Source organism: Psammomys obesus, unplaced genomic scaffold, assembly GCF_907164565.1.
Source record: "Psammomys obesus unplaced genomic scaffold, mPsaObe1.curated_primary_1811, whole genome shotgun sequence".
NCBI classification, from domain to species: domain Eukaryota; kingdom Metazoa; phylum Chordata; class Mammalia; order Rodentia; family Muridae; genus Psammomys; species Psammomys obesus.
In genome coordinates, this window is record NW_026596147.1 from 5,177,539 (window position 1) to 5,178,686 (window position 1,148).

The following is a 1,148-nucleotide window of genomic DNA, read 5'->3' on the forward strand; positions in this document are numbered from 1 at the left end:
AGTCATAATCTTCTGAAAAAAACAGTATGTATAATTTAAAAAAAAAAAAAACTTAGAAGGAAATCGAAATTGCAAATCACAAATTGAAAGAAATTGCACAAAAGCACAAATGCAATTTTAGTACTACCGCATTCTGCATTTAAGACTTCAAAACTAAATCTCTGTAAAACACAATGTTGCCTAAAACAACAAATTTAAGTCTCCACCATTTCCTATGCAAGACAAGCTGATCCCACGGAACAGCATGGTTGAAAATCAGACTAAATGGAAGATATTATGATAATACACTATTTACAATGAACCCCTCTGTGAAATTATTGGTTATACTAGTATATGGGAGCAGAAACATTAGGTAAGAATTTAAAAGTCAATACAAGAATATGTATTCCTCAGTGGGTAAGTTATTAGGAGTACAACATTCTTGTGTGCCACTGCAGGGTAGATTGGCAAGAGGATGCTTTGGGAGATAATGTGTTACTTCTTCCCCCTCCCCCAAGATACATAGATATGCCTTATTTGCAAGGGAGCAGGAATTTATTCAAGCGAATTCCCATGCTGTCATCAGACTCTTCGGGCTCCTTCTCCTCTGTCTTCTCCTCTGCTACAACAGGGGCAGAAACAGCAGCAGGAGCTGCAGAGCTAGGAGCAGCAGAAACAGCCACAGCCCCACCAGCGGGCCCGCTGGCAAGCCTGCCAATGCCCTGAGCAATGGCATCCTCAATGTCTTTTCCATTCAGTTCACTAATGACCTTGTTGAGCCGGTCATCGTCTTCTTCGATGGCCACGCTGTTTAATATCTTCTTGATGTCTGGCACTGGGAGAGGAGTTGGCCCAGAGGGCGCCAGCAGGTTAAGAGGCAACAGCGAAGAGGCCTCAGGCGTGGGACCACAGCGGCGGCGGACAGCGAAAAGCATAATGTGCTACTTTTAACCCTAGAGTCCTGATTTCTATCTTCGGAATCTACATGGCACAAAGAGAGAACTGATTCCTCCAAGTTGCTCATCCATGTGTGCACATGCAAAATAAGTAAATGCAAAAAAAACAAAAAAAAACAAAAAAAAAACTTTATTTATGTGTGTGTGTGTGTGTGTGTGTGTGTGTGTGTGTGTGTGTGTCTGTGTGTGTCTGTGAGCGTTTGAATGTATGCC

The 1,148-nt window shown here is 42.2% G+C and overlaps 1 pseudogene; it reads right to left on the minus strand.

Annotated features, from left to right (window-relative positions):
• Positions 1 to 512: 512 nt before the first annotated feature.
• On the minus strand, positions 513 to 849 carry LOC129666453 (60S acidic ribosomal protein P2-like; annotated as a pseudogene).
• Between the last annotated feature and the right edge of the window lie 299 nt (positions 850 to 1,148).